At 45.5% G+C, this 20599-nt stretch overlaps 1 protein-coding gene across 2 annotated transcripts in view; it reads left to right on the top strand.

Annotated features, from left to right (window-relative positions):
• The window catches only part of LOC144826433 (transient receptor potential cation channel subfamily M member 7-like), a 1864676-nt gene that overhangs the window by 1567330 nt on the left and 276747 nt on the right, over nt 1-20599 (top strand). The gene's annotated exons all lie outside the window — the stretch shown is intronic.

Genomic DNA, 20599 nt, shown 5'->3' with positions numbered 1-20599 from the left:
CCTAAGGTGGATCTTGTAGTCTGAGTGATTGAAGGTTTCGAAGGAGTAGGAAGTACTGAACAACGTTTCTCAGTATATCCGATGTGGTTAGCTCAAGGTGAAGAATGCTGACAGTGAGGTAGTTTTTTCCACTATGTAGTGGAAGAACTTTTGTTAGTCAATGGGCTGATGAGAAAGGCTGAGTTGTTGGTGGTTCTTTTGGATCTTTGTGGGAAGCTGTTTGAATCTGCCCATGAGGGTCACAAAGGCATGTAAGCTATGAAGGGTGGGCTCCCACAGTATCTGGTGGTCTGGTTTGGACACAATTATGGAGTAATGTTAGTGTGTTCTTTGTGCTGTCTGTGACAAGTCAGAACTGACTGTGCCTAGCCCGGTAGAATTAGGCCCTGTACCTAACAAGGAGAGCTCGGACTGAGATCAGACTGCACATCATCAGTCTTTTGAATGTGCTGCATGATGCCATAAAGTATGGCATTGTGACTGTAGATTGTTGTTCTAGTTGGCCAGACGTCACATTTGTGTCATACACCTTCTGGTGGATACTTCTAACCTCAGATTCTTCACTTGTGAGTATTCCCCAGGCATCAGACTTGATCAGGAAAGTTTAAAGCAGTACTCCTGTGTTCTGGTAGGTGGCATTGTTAAGCAACGCAGGACCTTGTTCTGCTACAAAAGGGATGAATGGAGCAGCACATAAACACCACTCATAAGTGTTCATGTCAGTGCCTTTTATTCCACACCTTCGGACGTGGATCCCAAGCTACTCGTTGGTCTATTCAAGACTATTTTTTGAAATTTTGCGGGCGTACTAGGTAAGATGTCACTTTCTAAAACAACAGATGCAAGCCAAGTAGGGGCTGCCATAAACCAATGTCTGTGACAATCCCCACAAACGGTCTATGGTTCCTGGGGTCGGAGCACAATTCCATGACGTATGACAACTGTGTCCAAAAGAATCCGAAGGACATATGGGCCCGCAAGGTAAAGCTGTATGTCACCAAACATCGGAAGAGTCCCCACCATGACTGATTGAAATGTCTGAAGGTCCTTTTCCAGCTCCCAAAGTCATTCCCATCATCGCGTCAAAGTTTTCAGTTAAGTCCAAGAAGAAGCACAAGAAATCAAAATGTGATTATGCCCTTTCCTGCCATTCTTGAACACCAGAGAGGGAACAAAATTACCAGATGCCACACGGTCTTACTTCCAGTCTCCATCAGAACTGATTCCGAGTCTGGTCCTAATGCACCCCAAATCTCTGGCTCTGTCAACGATGCAAGTGGAGGCCTTTAGGGTAGCTTTTTCAGCACTTTATTGGCTCTCTTTTGCATGCCTTCAGGACCCACGGATCCACAGAGAACATCAGTCAGATTTTTGAGTGGCTCCGTCCTCAGTACCATCTGTTTCCCACAAACCTGCTTTGGGTTCCACACCAGCTTCAGTGCTGACCCCCTTTACATCGATGCTGGTGTCTGCATTGGCACCAGAGGACGATTTGCAGCTTATTGTGCCTTCCAAATCCGGGCTGAATCCAACCAAATGAGGCTATGCCCTGCTCCCACAGGAACGCAAGCAGGCAGTAACCCTTCAGATTCTGATACCTGGCCCTTACCACATTTTAGGGCTCAGACGTTACACAAATATTTTTGGCATTGACTCAGACAATGCAGTTTTGATGATGGGGATGATTTTGTTCCCCAGCGTGATGAAGAAATTTGGTAGGAGGAACTCTTGGATACCACTGACCTGGCTACTTCTCTAGATGATACCCATTTCTATTTCCCGCCCTGTCTCAGAAGAAAGCATCTCTTTTGTTGTAATTATGATGAAGGCAGCAGAAATACAAAAACTACAGCTCCCTACAATGGAGGTGAAGACTAATGTTCTAAACGGAGGTACTCCGGCTTGGTCAAGTTCCCACAGACCCTCTATTACCATTACTTTTTAATGAGATCCTCACGGAGGACACCACTTTGGGTACTTGGATGAAACCATTTTTGGGTTCACTAGTTAACAGGTTTGTTGGCTAGTGCCGTAGACCAGCCTCAGGCAACCTTGACTTCTTTCACATTATCCCACACCAGAGAGTTAGGTGGCAAGACCTTACACATCACCCTGCCTCCTCGTGAGTCTAAAAGAACAGACACATTTAGCTAAATCATCTTTTCTTCCACAAGCCTTGCTCTGTGATCAGTGAATGCCTGCTGCCTTTTAGTCTGCTACTCCCATACCGTATAGGACACGGTGGCCCCAGCAGTTCTGGGTATCCTCTGGGTGTTCCTACTCAAGCTGCCCAGGATGGCCATGACACAGCTAAATTTCATTCGCTCTGGCTTGGATACGACGACTGCTTAGGTTGGGCGATGGGTGCAAGTGTGCCACTTTAGAGCCACGTCTCCAGGCTTCTCCAGGGATGTCCAAGCATCCCTGATAGACATGCCATTTGATAGTTCTCACATTTTCAGTGAGGAAGCAGAATCCACCCTGAAATATTTTAAAGGAAGCATCGTTGTAGCATGTTCCTTGGGCCTGTCTACATCCCCCAGTCAGTTCTATCAGCAATTTCACTCCTTTTGGCATTATGTTAGGGGTGTCCAATACCATCAACGTCCGACCCTGCTGCGAGCCCAAAAGATCTCCTATCCCTTTTGGGCCCAAGGTCGCAGTTTGCAAAGACACCACCCAGTATATCAGGGACAATGCACAGCTCAGTCCAACACCCATCCAACATCTGCGAAACCACCTTAGTGTGTCCACTCCCGCACACAGCCTCCTCATCAGAGGCAGGATCCGATATTTCATCCAAGAGTGGCACTTCCGACAGATGGGTGTTGCTCCTGCTACTTCCTGGGGCCAAAGAGGAATGGAGGTCTTCGTCCCATTTATATCTTCGCCCTTGTGATGCCTTAACGTGGAAAAACAAATACAAAATGCTCACACAAGCCCAGGTCCTTTCTGCCCAATTCTCCAGAGAGTGGATGGTGACGTTGTACCTGGAGGACTCTTACTTCCATACTGCAATTCACAGTGGTCCAGGACTTTTCAGTTTGGAGTGCTCTAACTCACCCTCCCTCACCTTCAGATTTTCACAAAAGTGATGACAGTGGTAGTAGCATACATTTAGAGGTTGGGGAAACCAGTCTTCCTTACTTCGATGACTGGCTATTAAATGCGGGCTCACCACAGGTAGTAATCAACCACCTCCAAACAATGACAAGCCTCTTTATATCGTTGGGGTTCATGATCAGTGTGCCAGAGTTACACCTTACTCCTCTGTAGTCACTCCCTTTCACCAGAGCCGTGCTAGACACAGTACAGTTGAATGGTTTTCACCCTGAACAGAGAGTCCAGGACATTAGAGTTATGATCACAATTTTTCAGCCTCTGTTCTGGATCTCAATGTAGATAACTCTGTGGCTGCTGGAACTGTTTACCTCCTGCATCCTGATGGTTAAGCATGCCAGATAGCATATGCAGGCTCTCAGAGCATCAGTGGAATCTGTCGAATTGTATCTACATTTCTGAGGAGATTGCAAATGATCTGCAGTGGTGGTTGCAGGACCATGATTGGATCAGTGGCAGTCCCCACTCCTCACCCCTCCTGGAATTGACAGTGATTGTGGATGCATCGCTTCTGGATGGGGAAGTCATCTGGCAGAGGGGAAGATCAGAGGCGTGTGGCAGAGGCTCAACTTCACATTAATTTGTTGGAGTTGAGGGTGATTTGATTGGCATTGAAGATTTTCTGCTCACCATCAGAGAAAGGCTGGTGCAGGTGCTCACAGATAACACCACCATTTGGTACTATAAAAAGTAAGGCGGGTTAGAGCCTTGGGACCTCTGCCAGGAGGTCCTATGCCTCAGTAAGTGCCTGGACTGCCAGGTAGTTTCTCTGGTTGCGAGCCTCCTGAAGGGATCTTCAAATATCAGGCAGAACGAACATAGCCACCAATGCTTACCCGACCTAACAAGAGTGAAATTAGTCCTGGGTTGCTTGTGTTCTGGTTCAGGGAGGACCTGGCCAGGAAGTTCAGACTGGACTGTTCCCATTGGAGCAGTGTCAAGCCTGATTTGCATAGTGGCATGGTGTGCAAACTATCGATGAACTGGAATGCGGACTGAATAATTACCAGTGCCTTAGATGAATTCACATATTCCATCCATCACTTTTTTGTATACTTTAGTGTGTCGCCCTAAATGGGACACTGTGTCACTGGAACAAAGCTATACCTGGCTGCTGAGCTGTAACTGGACGATGCCATTCCTGGGTTGCATGTGTTCCGGTTCAAGAAGGAGCTGACCTGGCAGGTCAGACTGGACTGTCCCCATTGGAGCAGGGTGAAGACTGAGTTGCCTATGGCTGGATCCAAACTGAGGTGGCATGGTATGTAAAATAACGTTACTCAGGCATGCGGTCCCATGTATATTGTAGTGGCTGAGATTAAGTTAAGAATTCCATCCATCCCTTTTTTGTATACTTTAGCAGACCACGAATGGCAGTTACACCTGCTGGAGGAGCAGGACGCTTTCCATCAATGGGGAGAACTCTGGCTTGATCTTTTCATTCCTGCCCGGGACATGCAATATCAGCATTTTTACGCATTAGAGTTCCCAAGAAGGCTCTCTTAGAGGTGCATTCCACCTAGGGTGGTGATAGAGACATCTGCATGCCTTCCCACTTCTACCTGTCCTGCACTGAGTTCTGAAGAAAATCAGGAGCAACTGCGTCCAAGTCATACTAGTGGCACTGGGGTGGTACCTAGAACTTTTATGAATTAGCATCTATTCTCCAATCAAGTTGCCTCTTTGGGAGCAGCACAAGAGTAGAGTGCTGCCCCCATGCCAGCACGAGCTGCATCTCCATGCTTGCTGATTGAGGAGTGGCATTTTACCTCGTTTGACCGTCCTCCTGAGGTCGTTGATGTTATCTTGGTGGCAGGATATTCTTCTGCAAAACTGGTGAATGTGGGACAAATTTCTGGCTTGGTGCAGCACCTACCATATTAATCAACTGTAAATTACGTTTTATCATTTGTTTTGTTTGTGTCCCAGCAAAGACTTGCTTTTGGCACTGTTAAAGGCTATTTGTCATTTTCTTCTGCTTTTTTGTAGTTGTCTGAGCAGCCTAGTTTATTTAAATTACCTGTTGAGATTTTTGAAAGGGTTGGAACTTTTGTTTCTTCCTTTGTGATGCCAGAACAGGACTTAAAATTAATTCCAATTTTTGGGATGTGCAACCCTATTGAGCCAATGCACCATTAAGACTTCTAACATTGGAAATGATCTTTCTTATCACCAAAACACTGGCTAAGCATGTGCGTGAACTACAAGCTCTCTCTGTCAAGCCACCTTATACACGTTTCTTTCTAGATAAGTTGTCGAAAGTGGTCACTCCATTTGATGTCAAACAGACTATCACCCATACGCCATTCTTTGCTCCAATAAATTGCTTTAAGGAGAAATAGAGACTTAATTGTTTCGACCCTAATATGCCACTAAGTTTTAGAATAGATTGCACCAAAGACCATCGGGTGGATGGACGATCAGCTCTTTCTGGGCTTGGCATGGCCAAAGAAGGGCAAGGCCGTCCTATGACAGACTATTTCCTGATTGATTTCTGCATAAACCTCTACTGTGCGCTGGCAAAGAAGCATCCTCCAGACGGATTATGGACTCATTCCACCAGAGTTAAGACTGCTACCTCAGTGCTAGCACGTGGAGTACCTGTCCTAGATTTTGTCAAGTAGCTATATAGGCATCCATATATTCGTTTAGGGAGCACTGATGCCTCAACAGTCAGGTTTGTCAGGAGGGGCATTTTGATCACTAGCAGGAGTTTTGGATCTGAGGCAGTTCACATGTACCTGGGGAGGTACTGCTTTGGGATCTATTCAGAAGATGAGGAATACCCAGTTAGAAGTGTCCATCACAAGGACAAGTTACTTATCTTCTGTAACAACCTTTCTGGAGGATACTCTATTTAACTGTAGACCCTCAGTAATTCTAGGCATCCTGTTCTTGGAGCTGGACTCTTTTCAATCTGAAAAGTTCTCAGTCTAGGGAGCTCTACACTGATCATGCTAACCTGCTAATGGGCTCAGGATCTGAGCCCGAAAGGCAACCTAAGAAAGCAAATGATGTCAGCGCACATGGTTGAAGCTTACATGCATCACCACTCGTCACTTTGGGAGCGGAACAATGCTGGCGCAGAGCTGCATTATGCCATCTATCGGCATGCAGGTCTAGACAGGATAGTTTTTGTATGTCCTTTTTGTAGATAAGTTTAACTATTCCTAAGTAGGAGGAACCTTTTTGTAGATAAGTTTAACTATTCCCAAGTAGGAGGAACTAAGAGAGGGAGATTCACATCCAACATATCAGTTGGAGAAACAGGTCAATAACTGCATGTCTGAAAAACGAGGTACAATTGCCAGTAATTAGTCTAGAGCTACTGATTCCCACCTCCATGGTGGAGGCCACTTCGGGGGGGAGAAGAAAAGCAATAAAAGCAGGTAGGTCATGTCTGCATGGTGGGCTTATCAGCACCTTTCTTTTCCTAAAACAAACCCCCCAAATGGGGCTCTGTCTTTCGAAAAAACAAAGCCATTGGCTAGGTTTAAACGAAAGAAAAGCCATATACATAAATATTATATATGGCCCAAGAGACGTTTGCAAACTTTTCTTGCCCAGGACTGCTCTGATATACATGGCTGACATGAACAGAATAAATACTAGTGGACATGTTGAAAGGGTCACCTTAATTAGGTATGAGGGCATTCTTATTGGTGTTGAGCCCTATGAGCAGGTGTCTCAACCGTTGAGCCATCTGCAACTCTACCTTTGGAAAAACACCACCCTGTGCATTTTGGATTTTTTTTCTCCTGAAAACAAGACAAAAACGTTTTTATTGGCTTTTGCATTTTGAACAAAACCATATAACATACAGTAGATGAGTATGGATTCACTTTTATTGCAGTGATATTACAGTGTATTGGTCCACACAACATACATATACATTCTAATACTAATAAAAATAGATAGATAGTTGGTTGCGAGTATATTGTCTTAGCTCTGTATATGGCTATGAGAAATCTCTATGTTATTCTACTTATGTCTTTTCTGTGCTCCAGTTTGCCCATGCCAATGTGCACTGGTATGAACTCTGTTATTGGCATGGCCATTTCACTCAACAGCCCATAGTGTGTCTTACAACAACTCTCCATATAATATTAAACATTTGGGCATATGTTAAATCTGCATAGACCACCCCCTCCACTGCCATGCACCAATCCATATTTCTACACCATTCTGTGTTCATGGGTGGCCCAAGACTGCCCCTTCTTTCTGGTATGTCACATTTTGTTAGTCTGAGCCCCTGGCAGAAAAATATTTACTGGTATCTCACCAGTACCAGTCTCGTTTCTCTCTTAGTAATTTCAAGCACTATTCCCAGACGATTGGGCAACTCTTTAGAATGTGGCTAATGGTAATTTGTTGCCCACAGCCACGCAGGCAACTCATTTTCTACTTTACCAAGCATCAACATTAAAGGCCTTGTGTAATATAACCTGTTTAGTATTTTATATGGGATTAGTCAAAAGCCTGACTGTATCAAAACTTTGAAGTGGAGCTTTAGAAGTTTCAGTCCCCAGTCCCCTCAATATCTCGTTCCCATTATCATTTCAGTGTTGTAAATGTCTTTATGTATTACTCATTAGGGTGGCATGCTTACCATACTTTTTTTATCATGTATGTATCCATTAACTTAATTCCTAGCGGCAATTCCTCAAGTTCCATCCGCTTTTCATGTGCGATTTAGAATGTACTGTCTCACCAGTAAGTAATTAAATGTCACAGTCATCCATTAAGTATTTGGTTTCATGATGCATGGAAGCCATCACTACTGTTATGATTCACATGTCTCCTAACATTGAGATTCCTCTCATACCCCGGTATCTGTCCTAGGCATCAGTCTCTCTCCATTTCACCTCTTGTGTGAGTTTGTTCTGTAACTTAACCCCTTCCGTGCTCCCGTCAGTCCACGGCTGTCGTGAGCACTACCTGGCCAGTGCTGTGTACGTCTATTGGCCGATGCGGCCCGCCCACCTGTTAAAACCGCCGCACCGGGGCAGAATTCGCACCGCTGTTAACTACTATTTGTTAATTGATGATAAGGCTTTTTGCTGCTTGCAGCTGTGCCATGTACCACGCATCCGGCGTTAGACTAATGCATTTCAGTGGGGTGGTCCGCATCACCGCTCTGCAATGCAAAGTTACACACTTATAGTGCCTCCTCAGCTGTCTAGACTGATCTTACCACTGTGTGACTGAACAAGCTGGTGGCAGCGTGCTGTCCTCTCTGATTGCGGCATGCTCAGGGGGTGGCTCAGCTGAGTTCGCTCTGATTTAGGCTACAATGTAACCCATTCATCCGAAACACTGGCGTGGCATCAGCACTGATGTAACGAGAGTCCGTCTAATTTTGCCCAATGACCCAACAAGGACAGACTAATGTGTGACACAGAGACACACCTATAGGAGGACCACGCATGAGTGGGCGGGGCATTGCAATGCACAAGTTTCAAACAGCAAAGGCAGCCCCCGCGCTGCTCGCACCGTGCCGCGTAATATTACCAATATATTTGCACCCACCGGCACCTGCAACCTGACCTCCACTTGAGAGGTGCCTCATGTTAGCCTGCACTGCAGTCGGGCAGGGCATAGCCATTATGCAGCGGCGAGTCAAGAGTTACGGACCATCCATGGCCAGTGCAATGGCTTGCCAGGGGGAAGTCATTCATCGCAGCTGGCCGACCCATTCATGAGGCTTGTACAGACCGGTAAGTGTCATTGTCAAGTGGGTGTGCAGCTCCTGCCTCAGCCTCTCAGTCTCTTTCCTGAGGCACGGCTTACCTGGTGCTGCCGCGGGCGGGGCAGCCGTTGCTCCTAGTCAGTTCACCATTTAATTGACTTTTATTGTGTGTACTGCATCCTCAGCCCCCACTCTCCTGAGGCTTCCCAGGTGCTGCAGCCACGCTCTGAGTCTGTGAGTCGCTCAGCTGTCGTGGCTGTCTGCCCTAAGGGAATACCCAGCTCAAAAGCTGCTCAGAGAGGCATGCAGCATGTCTGAAGCATTTCAATTACTGCACTTATTCTTTTTAGTTACATGACATGTTCACCTTACAGTGCATTTCATCTAAACTTTCCTGTTTTCATAGCTCTGTCACAATGATACAATAAAGGCATACTATATATATTTCCATAGCGCTGTGTTGGCATAAGCATGGCATCAGCCTGGTATAAAAACGCTGATCTGTTGACTCAATGGACTAACACTTTCCCCTTGAGATGTCTGTGCATGATTATCATATTTTATTAGCAGACTGAGGCAGATGAAATCCGCCCTGGGACATCTCACATCCTGTTTTAGTTTGGTTACAGTCAGGTCCCACGTGGAGAGCCTGGACAGACTCTGTGTGTCATGATGCTGCATTAATTTGATTGATTGCCAGGGAGGTGCTAGGAGGACCAATCGGTGCAGACTGGTGTTTAATTTAACTCATCAAAAAGGAGAACACTGGCTAAGGCAGGATAGTTTAATTGTTATTGGTTACACATTTTTAGCAGTACAATCAGGTTACAAGGGCACTAAGGTTAGTGCCTCTCTATTTCTGGTGCTGTGCAGCAGTTTTAAGATCTTCTTAGAGTTTTTCGTTGCTGAACAGGGTGTCATTTCTGGTATTTATATGTTTCCCTCGAATGCATTGCTTGATTTTTGCGCACTAGAAAGTGTCACTGATAGTCGTTGAATGTCACTCATAAGTTCACTGAAATAATGAAAATGTCACATGTACGTAACCTGAAACCTTGGCACCTGTGGGCTTTCTCCCATTAATGCATACATGTAGCCCCTATTCCCAATGCATGTCAATCAACTGTCAGAGAAGACTTCATTTGAAGGGTGAAGGCCAGCTTGTTCACCAAACAAACAATTGGGCAGCATGATTATCTTTAACAGTGCCACCCATCCCAGGAAGGAAACAACCCATGCGTTCTAAATGAGGTGCAGAAGTGAGATCAGCGAATGACCATTACCTCTTCATCCCATTCTTTATGATTTGAGTGGATGTGTCTTTTTACTACCTTAAGTCACTGCCTTCCCATTCCATATCCTGTTAAACACTACCCATAAAACCCCTCACTTCCTCCACAACATCCTGTTTGTTTTTAGTTTGGCCTGTCCCTTTCCGGGCAGTTGAATTTTACAGGTCGCAACTCTTCCCTTTAGGGTTCTGTGGCCCCATGTTTTCATAAGCTAAATATTTCACCTCTGTTACTAGGCACCTTTGTTTTTCATTTGTTTGGCTGCTGTACAGGCTAATTGTTTACTAGTGCAGTATTTGTTGGCACCATGTTTTCTTTAAACTTGTTCACAGCTTCATGGCCATGCTTTCAAGATTTACTGTTTGTCGATGTGCGGGTTATTTAGGTTGATAATTCAAGACCTCTTGTATATACTTTAGTATATAGGTCTCTTATGGGCTGAAAGCCATCCCCCTGCTTTTCATGTGTTTATTTCAGTGTCCTTTAAAAATCTTTGCTTGCTAATGGTCAGTCCTGCCTCTTTGCCCCTCCTTTTTCTCTTTCATTCCTCTCACAGAGCAGAGACCATGTCCGTATCTTAATGCTTTGGTTGTTTATTTGTTCCTTTGGGGACTATTATCTTAAATTCTTTCCTGCTTGTGTTACATTGTGTTGCATGTTCAGCTTCTGTGCTCGTATTTCATTGCATCTTCCCTCCTGTTCCTCCTCCTGACCCCTTACAGCAGAAGAACCACCGCACCTTCTTCTGCTGAGGACATTACATTTGTATTTTCATTTTGAATTATTTTCTAAATATTTCGTGATATTCGATGGTTAGGTATGTTTGGGCTTCTTTTGGTAGGATATATACTTGTTTTAGGCTTTTCTGTAACTTTAGAGGTCGACTGTCTGAAGCTGGAGCTTTGAATCCAGTCTTGTTGCACAGGAGTAGTCCTGTGTGAGCCACTTATCGGAGTTCTATTTGTTTGACCAAACAAGTTAAAGATAAGTAATATTGCACAGATGCGCACCACTTTTAGGCATATTTTAAAGGCACTTACTGTGACTACTGCACAGATGTGCAACTCAATACTTATCTAAGAAATACTAACTGAGCATTCCTAATTCTGTGTGGATGCGCACCGCTTGTAATGAAATTCACTAACAGAAGTTGCGAGGATTTGCGTGGACGCATACCGCTTATTAAGCCTGCAGTATCTGTAACTCATTGCACTAACCCACTACTAACTAATGGCACAGATGAGCTCCCCTTGTTGCTCATTGTATGCATATATAGCCAAACCAAATACCAGTAGATACATTGAGCGGATTCACACCGCATATTTTGGAGCATAGAACTTGCTCCATGCAGGTTAATGTTATGGATGGCTAGCTTTCCCGTTTCATAATGGATGCCATGAATATATAATATAGCTCCTGGTGTCCATCACAGTTTGTTTATGTAATGTGGTGCCCTTTCAGGTAGGTCGCACTAGCTTTTCCCTGCGATTGGAGGTCGTGTTGGGGCTGGGCTATTCTCTGGTGTGGGTAGTAAAGGGAATTCACGTGTTTAGTCCGGCTTCTAAGGTTTAGCTGGAATAGCGTCCCTCGTGTGCATTTAAGCGTTTGCTATTAAATAATACCAAAAGCCAACATGTTCAGGGTAACAAAGCTTAGTGAGAGACATGGAAGCGTGCATTCTTATATGCTACATCCCCTTTGTATTAAAATGTATATTGGTAATTCTTTTTTACCTTGATTCTTGGTTCGCGCGCTTCACAGATCACCTGGTGATATGATACCCTTTTCTATGTTCACTTCATTGGTCGTCAGCTTAGGTATATTTCTCTGGGGTGGTGAAATGCTGACCTTTTAGACCCTTTCCACAGCGTATTGCCGTTTTGATTTCCATAAGTTATTCTTGCACAGGCAAATCATTTGCACAGTTCTATTACCCTGAATTTTGAGGTTTTGATTAGCTCGCTGATCCAGCTAGTTCCAGTGTTGTGCATCGGTGAGGTGACCTGCAGTTGGGAGTTCTGTGCTTGAGGAATGCGTCTTGAGGAATGTGCTTTACACTGAGCGGGACCAGCAGACAATCATGACCAGCCTGGTCAATCATGACTACTCTAGCTGGAATTCTCAAATATCCCATCAAATATCCCAGTATAGACTTAAAATTAGCTAGAAAATAAAATCTATGTGCTTATTATGGTTCACGCCACCGTCTAGCTTGTTGCACTCTATTCACTCACTTAAGGCGGTTGACGTGAATGTGTATATATATATCTTTTTGTTTCTATGTCCAATTGTTTATAGGCACAAACCAATTATATCATTGTTGTAAAACGTCAATTTCTTATGCTGCTCCACAGGTGCCTTTTTTAGTTGGCTGCAGCTTCATATTGTATTGTGCATGTCGGTAATTCAAACCTGCTTCTGTCGGTAATTCAAACCGGCTTCATGCGCAGCAAATCCTCATATCGCCTTTTTTAATATATTTATAATTCTATATTTCAGTGCGACGCGCCAACAAAATATTGTTCACATTTGAAGCTCCTGTCCTGCGAGTTCAGCAGTGCTAACTGCCTTTCTGCCTAATGGACTGGCGCCATGACTTTTTTATTTTTACTGTGCTCTCCATGCCACTGGAGTCAAGCTAGCCTGGCTGATGAGGGGTGAAACCCCGAAACTGGACTCAGGATTCTTGTTTCCATTCCAGGGAGGACCGGGCCTGGTAGTTCGGGCTGGACTGTTCCCTTGGGAAGCAGGGACAAGACTGATTTGCATATGGCTGGGTTTAAACTGGAATGGCATGGGAGGCAAAAAACTATGGGTTTTAGATCTCTGTACTGAGGTAAATCTATGACATTGTTCACCATTCTGTCCATCAATTGTTCTTTTTGAATTTATATTTTCCCGTGCAAATAGTTAGAACACACTAACCATTTCCCTGAAGTGACTGTTCTTGTGTGTTTTTACTGCTGGAGTTGGCATACCACCTGTGTACCATGTAGATATCATCAGTTTGGCAGGATCCATGGGAGTTTTCAGTTTGTGTTATGTGTTTTGCAAAAAATTTAATTAGTTATCGATCTGTTATCGTGCAGCATGAGTAAATTAGAAGGCAAACCTAATTGTGCAAGTTAAAGAGATAAGTTTTAGTCTACCCACTTGATCACATTTCTCATCTTTAAGCCTGCTTCTTTTTAGGCCTTGTAAGAGAAATTTATTTCCAGGGCAGCGTCATTGTGATAGGGTAGAAAACCTGTTAGCAAAGTTTATTACAGGTATTAAATCACAACAATAGTGTTAGTGGTACAAGGCATTAAGGCATTTGTTAGATTCAGCTCTTTATTAATACACAGTCCCTGGCTAATTCATAGTAGCCCCCTGCCTAGTTCACTCTGGTCCTCCTATTGGGTCTTCTGGCATACTCCCCCTTATTAAAATGAGTAATTCACCATTCCGAGCCCTGTCCCAGGGTGGGGTAGGGTGGTACCTTAATAAGACTTGTTTTGCTTCACACATCATGTGCCTGCAATTTGGCTAACACTTTATTTTATGTGAAGTTTATTTAAATGTTTTTAACGAATGCAGTTTAGGCTTGATATAACCTTCAACATATTGAGGAATTATGCTATAATTGAACCACGCAGGATAATGTGCTGCATGGCTAACCACTTATAAGGTCCCAAAAGCAAAACCTATTGGGTATGCCAATGCTTGTTTTCTTTTCCTGTCATAATTGCTTTTGCACCATGTTGACAGGAGGAGCAGTGGCTTGTTGCCATTTTTGATTTATGGCTCTGCTCCTGTGGTAACTTACATGAAGGTCTTTGGTGAGCAGCGGTTAGTATTAGGCTGCCGCCCAGTACCATATTCACGGGTGTTGGACTTAGCCAAGTTGGCTAAAGTTCACTTAAACTTTTTGCTTTTCCCCCAAACCATTTCCCTAACAGAGAGCTGTGAAGTTGGACGCTGTAGGTACTTGCCACTGCAAATCAGTGTGCAAGTACAGATGTTCCCTGTATAAATTGTAGTGGTGTTTGGTTGTCTCTGATTGCTATGTTTGCCTTACTAGCAAGATTCCGAAGTGATTTGCACTGTGTGTGCCAGAGCTAGTAATAATGAAATGCGCAGAGAGGGAACACAGATCTGCAGTGTAGGGCATGTGCGCATTATGCTAAATTAGTGTGTTGTCCTGACAAGTGCTACCACTTGTCAGGCCTTACTTTCCCTTTTGCATACACATGGGGCACCGCTGTAGGACGTCCTGGGTAACCCCTAGGCAGGGTGCAGTGTAGGTAAAAGGCAGGACCTGTGCCAGTGTGGTTGCTAGGCCCTGACAGTGGAAAATGCTCCATTTCATTTTCCATGGTGAAAGGCCATCCTGCCCATAGGACAGAATGGGGGAGGCTGGGAGTAGTATTGTTAGCCTAGTTTCCCAAGAATTGAAAATGGAACCGTGAAGTTTGGTATGTCTGAACTCACAGCATCATAACACATCTTTTTGGGTAGATTGTTTTGTCGCTGTGTGTCAAGAAACTGCTGTTTGAAGAAAATATCCGAGTTTGTGCTTTAGACCTTTTTGCGTGTCTCACCAGAATTTGAATTGCCTGCTTGTATCTGGGAGAGGTGAGAAAGGCTGAGGGAGGTTGTGCCCCAGGGGAGGCGTGGAGATGGCGCCAGGCTGCCCTGCACCTGGAGCGGGGAGAAGGAGAGGCTTTGCGAGGTGAAGACGCCTGGCTCACAGCCATAAAACAATAGACCCATCTCCCTCTGAGTGATTAAAGGTCCAGGCCCCCAGTATCAAAGAGAGTATGGTGACACTGGGGGGGGAGATACGCAAGACTGATTTAGGGACGGGTCGGGGACCCCTGAGCACAAGGAAACTTCAAAGACAATGAGGGGTATAACTGGAAGAACTGTAACCCCAAGACTTTGGTTTTTGTCATGTTGATGATGTCATCGAGAATGGTCTCGGTATCGTTCAGAGAAGTGCTGGGAGCGTTTTGAAGACGCAGTGGACTGGTCGGGCTTCATTAGAGCTGTCCGCGATCAGGAAGGAAACCTCTGCTTCAGGAACAGTTGCTGAATAGGCTGCGGGAGACACTTGACCCTTGCTTCGTGATCTGGGGCTTGTGGGCAGTTTGTAGCTCTTGACTGAGGAGAGACTGAAGGGGTGCTGCAGTGGGTCTTGCCCCCCCTTCTTCCTGAGCATGACTTTGCTGTGTGCTGCGTCCTGTACCCCAAGAGCCCCCGGTGAGCTGGCTCCCTGTTTGGAAACACAGTAACATAAACGTTTCCAAGAAGTCTCAAGTGGCACGGTGGTGGGACCATGTTGTAGGAGCCTGAGACCTCTGATGGGGTGCCTAAGGTGATCGTGGGCACCCGGAGCGAATCAAGACTCTGACGCGCAGGGTGCGTGTCTTGGTGCGGCTACAGGTGATGGAGCGCCTGTGGAGTGTGGGCATCGTGAAAGAGAGCCGAGATTCGGGACGCGCAAGGGGTGCGTGTCTCAGTGCAGTTCAGGCAATGGCAAAGAGTGCCAGGACATCGCGGGCACTGAGGAGGTGCTACCTTGAGTTGCCTTCGAAGGCCCGATCACTTGGCCCTCCTCTCCAGTGCTGTTAGGACTCCTTCGCTCCCTGGTGCTCACTGCTCCACAGTACTCCTCCCTAGCACCTTCGGTGGCACCTTCGACATGCACACCCGACGCGTCCGAGACTCACTCCATCTCCTGGTGCACACGGTCTCCCGGCGCTCTCCACTAACGCCCGAGTCGCACCACGACATTCACACTGTGTGTCTGAGTCACACCTCTCCACCACACCGATCTGCATTGAGCATGGGTGGTGGTGCCGGGGAATGTGGCATGCATTGCATGCCAAGTAGCACTAGGCTGGTTGTAAAGAAGAACATCAAGCGCTCACGGGTGGGGATGTCCGTTTGCTGCGAATGGGGGTTAAAATTTACCATCCGGGTATAGACCTGAAAATGTGGTGCGACCTCACTTATAGGCTGGTGCTCTGACATCATCATCTGGCAATGGTGATTGCAGGGAGGTGCACGCTAGAGGGAAGGAGGAAGCATAAATACAAGTTAGCCGGGCGCAATGTCGCATGCCGTTCCAAGCTCATTGAATGCGTTTAACCTTGCTAATATCTGCTCACGAGGGCTTGGAGGGCTAGTAAAGCACTGTGGCCAGTGGACAAGGGGCCATCTGATCTGCCTTCACTGCCATATGGGGTCAAAAGCATGTGGAGTAGAGCCAATAGTGAAGGTATTGGGCTTGTTCGCACAGGGCGTAGAGTGCCATGACGGGTCCGTTAAGGTCATAGTTTGTAGTTGTGCAGCAGGGGTGGACTGTCATTCATGATGGTCATCAGTAAGCTCCACAACATAGGCAGAGGTCCTTGGCAGGCGCAGCATGTTATGGAGCGTCTTTCTGGGACATTCTCCTTCTCCATAGCATCGTGCAGTCGCCTCCAGGTGCAAATACCGAGTTTCCATTATAGCCTCATATTAGGAGAGTTTTGCATGAATGGCCGCCATGGTGGAGGTGTTTTTTGTGTTGTAGAATTCCAGTTTGAGAGGCCAAAGGTCCCGCTCAAGCACAGCTAGTTGCATCATAATCGTTTTGAGGATACCTGACTTCTTCGCAATGCAAATTCTGTGAATGACAACTGTGTACGCCTCCCATGGGGTTGACGGTGAAGTAACTTACTTCTCGTTGTTGACAAAATAGTCCATAATTGCAGTTCTGACCTTGTCGCTAAAAACTGAGTTGCATAGGGCCATGGGAGCCGAGTACCAGGTGAAGGCCGCGAAGGGGGCGGGGAGAGTTCCAGCAGGACAGGGTTATGACCTGAAAGGGTACATGTCAAATGTGTCATGGTGGTGACCCAGGTAAGAACATCCTGAGTGAGCAGCCAATAATCTATTCGCTACAGCCCACTGGCCTCTGAACCAGTGTGCTGTAACACAGGGAGTTGAGCTGAAGGCTGAAGAAAGGTGCAGTACAGTATGTTCAGGGCACTGTGTCACAACTGTCCAAGATTATCGAGATATTGTCCATGGCAGCAAAGAGGGAAGTGGCTGTGGTTGGGCCAGAATCTGGGTTGAATAATGTTGAGGAGGTGGTTATTTTTTAGATGGGTGGCTGGGTGTTTATCATCTTTTCAATGACTTATGCTAGCTAGTTTATAAGGGGGAAAGGCCAACAGTTGGCTAGCGCCTTCTGGTTTGCCAACAGTTTCTTGAGGATGGGGGCTACTGTGGTGTGTTTCCAGGCATCCAGGTAGGTGGCTGTGATGACGACTGAGTTGTTCAAAATTAAGGTGAGGGTTGCACAAATGGAAACCAGTCCATTGATGAAGACATGATGAGAGCAGGGGTCCAAGAGTGCTCTGTAATGTAAGGAATGCATGGTTATTGTAGTTTCTTGAGTGCTGATGGTAGGCCAGGTGGTGAGGGTGGTCCTCTGGGTGACAAGGTCTGCAATGATACTGCTGAAGATAGTGTGTGGTCCAGAAAGGCGGTAGACAAGGGTGCCACTCAAGGTATAATTGGCAGTGAAGAGGAGTTTGGAAGTTAAGTGTTCTATGTTGCTGGTGGTAATTTCCGAGGTGGATTATTTGAAAATTGTAGAGATTTTGACTCCAGGTCTGTTTGTCCTGTCCTGTCTTGCAATCTTGTATCTGGAGGGGATTGCCATGGTGATGACCAGGTTTTGGTCCAAAAGAGCAGGTCTGGTGAGTAGTCATGTAGCAGATTCAAAATTTCAGTGGCATGTTGTGAGAAAGTCATCCTTTTGCCCTGTTCACCCCCATTTATTTTTTACTAATACTGGTGGTAACTGACTCTGGCTGTGCCCTGAGATATGCTAACCAGGGCCAGTGCTCTGATTAAAAAGGTATATAGAAATTTGGTGTAATTACAATTGTCACTGAGAAACTACCTGTAAGTCCCTAGTATACGGTAGGCTTTGTAAGTTTAGAGGCCTATCTGCTTTGAGGCACTTAAGTGTGCAGTGCTGTGTTGCCTGCTTTCATTGTAGAAGTCAGCCTTGCTTTGCTAGCTGCTTTTAAATTGAAATTTCATGCACATTCGACTTTGAATTTAAATGTACTTCCAAAGTATTAAACAATCCTATTTATATATATATAGGTCATCCCTAAGGTCTACCCTAGGTGCCCCCAGATTAGGATGGCAAGTACAAATAAGCAGGGACATTTAAAAATAGGTTTTATATGCCCTGTTGAGGAAAAAACTACCATTGTAGCCTTTTAGCTTCATAGGTAACATGATAATACGGTAGTACAGTATGTCTATTCACAGGAGTGAGCTAAAATAATATTTCAAGGACTTAAAAGATTGGTCATGATAAATACAGCTACCTGCTACTGTTGAACTTTTCATAACTAATTCAGAAAATAAGTCATATAACTAAAACCAGCCTTCTAGAGCCTCTTCTGATTGGTCAGCCCTTAATAGGCTTAGCCAAACTGCTTTGATGAGGTGATTACGTGGCCTGCACAGAGGCAGAGGGTATCTGATTGGGGAGCCCTGCAGCTGCAGAGAACAGGCCAGAAAGGGGGCTGAGTAAATGAAACTGGGATTCAAAGAGAGCAGGATAGTAAGGAATGCCAGTCAGGCCTACCCACTCTTCCTGTACCCCCCAGCCAGATGGCAGCCCCATGAGTTGAATTTGCAGGAGGTCTGGAAAAGGAGCTTTAAAGGAAGTGAGCCTCACCAGTGGGTTAGCTTAGTTAGCTCTTACTTATTGAATTTTAAAGTGCAGTGCTTTGAGGGACAAGAAAATGCCACACTATGGAGGAATCTGTAATGCGTTTGGGTGACCTCATGTACCCCATTGGTCAGGGGTGCACCCCTGCTTGTTGCCCCACAACATTGAATAAATGTGAGAGCTGCAAAGCAACTCAGATCTGCTGCCTGAAACTACAAGGACTGACCTGCTGGAACCCAGTCTGCACCCCAAAGGACTGCTCTCTGAAGGACTGCTCCTGGTGCACACTTGGAACTACAGCCCTGAGTACTTTGCCTTGCTTCAAAAAGGGTTAAGGAGTGGTCTCCCTTAAAGCAATAGGTTAACAGAGCTCACCTGCACCATCTCCCCAAGTATTCCCCAGCCTGGAGTGCATCCAGTGGACTTTTAAGGATTTGACCAGGTGCATTATAGGTATTGTAGTCCCTGAGCAACTAAGAGACTCTGGAACCTTGGATTTGTGCTGTAGACACGTTGAAACCTCAAGGGGAACTTCAGGGAAGAAGTTCCAGAAGCTTGGAGAAGTTTATAGCAGCTTTTGAAAAAAGCTCCATAAGTCGATCGACCTTTTGGCGAGAGTCAGGCTGCCGACGTCGAACTGCGTCCTGGTCTGGATTTTAGATTTGTCCTGCCGAAAGCCCCAGAGCTCAAGACTTTGAGGATTTCACTCAGGCCTCGTGCTAAGCCAAGCTGCCGTTGTCGACTCGAACCCCAGCCTAAAGAGGAGCCTCACTCAACAATGAGAGAAAATCCTCCAGAAAAGTTTCTACGTGCAAAGGTAAAATTTTGACTGGGACCTTCTGCTTAGTGTATCCAACCAGGCTCCATTGCAGTCGGCCTCAAAGTTAGATTTTGTCACGGTCAAGTGCGACAAGATGTCCCCAGATGGTGCTATATGTTTTTACTCACTAGAAAGTGTTTACTCTTTAAAAAAAGTATATCTCCTGTTCCCGACATTGGCTTTTTGTTGTTTGTGTCATTTTAATCATAAAACTATTTCCCATTCTGGATTATTTATTGTGTGTTGTGTCTCACTTATTTGATGTACTTGTGTTTTTAAATGCTTCACACACCTGTCTCTTAAGCTAAGCCTGTCTGTTCGTTGCCAGCTACCAACGGTTGAAAAAGGGAATATAGCACATGTTTAGTGAGGGTGCGAGTATTGAGGAGTATGCGGGACAGGGTTGGGTATGTGCGGTGTGTATTGAGTGTTGGGCAGTGAGGTGCGGCAGCACCGCAGGGAGATGTGTCAGGAGTGCAAGGCGTGGAGGGTCGTGGTAGAGTAGCAACGGAGGATGTGGGTAGGTGGCACTGGGCGTGGTTGGGCACATTTCCAAAATGTTCTATGATGGCCAAGACTAGGAGAGGAGTCTGTGAATACCAGGAAGTGTAGCTCGTGTGTTTGGATACATTTGCAGGACATTCTATCTGTAGATCACGTTCTCCCCACCTCTGTGAGTAGATTTTCGCTCATGAAAATGTTTGAGTAAATTCATGTATGAGTGTTGAACTAATTTTTCTAATGATAATTTTGGGGGTTTTGTGAACTGGGCGTATCAATCAGAGGATTTGTACTGTTGATGATCTTCAAAGAGAAGGTTTACATCCTTTGACAGGGAGGAAAACAATATGTGAACTGTGAAGCAGCAGAATAGAAATAATAATTAATTTATTTACAGGGAAACAAGTTTGTCGAGTTCTCATTTACAAAATAAACACTTACAATAG

This window comes from Lissotriton helveticus, chromosome 3_2 (assembly GCF_964261635.1).
Source record: "Lissotriton helveticus chromosome 3_2, aLisHel1.1, whole genome shotgun sequence".
NCBI classification, from domain to species: Eukaryota; Metazoa; Chordata; class Amphibia; order Caudata; family Salamandridae; genus Lissotriton; species Lissotriton helveticus.
Note: the sequence above shows the minus strand (reverse complement) of the source record. Positions and strands in the feature narration are given on the sequence as shown.